This window comes from Penaeus monodon, chromosome 21 (genome assembly GCF_015228065.2).
Source record: "Penaeus monodon isolate SGIC_2016 chromosome 21, NSTDA_Pmon_1, whole genome shotgun sequence".
Taxonomy (NCBI): Eukaryota; Metazoa; Arthropoda; class Malacostraca; order Decapoda; family Penaeidae; genus Penaeus; species Penaeus monodon.
Window position 1 is genome coordinate 17,427,574 of NC_051406.1, and position 221 is coordinate 17,427,794.

Here is a 221-nt window from a genome sequence, read left to right on the forward strand (position 1 = left end):
GTTTCCTCCTCATCTTTGCCTCGCCATTTCTCTTAACTACTCCTCCTTTAACATCCCTTTAACTTGCAATCTTTCGTAATCCACCTGCTTTCGCTTCGGTTCACGTCTCTCTTTCTCTCTATTTCATTTCCATGATCCTTTTCCTAACCCCTTATTTACTTTCCTTCATTCTTTTCAAATTCCCTCGTTCCTCGTTTTAGTCTCCCCGCTTCCCCTCCGTT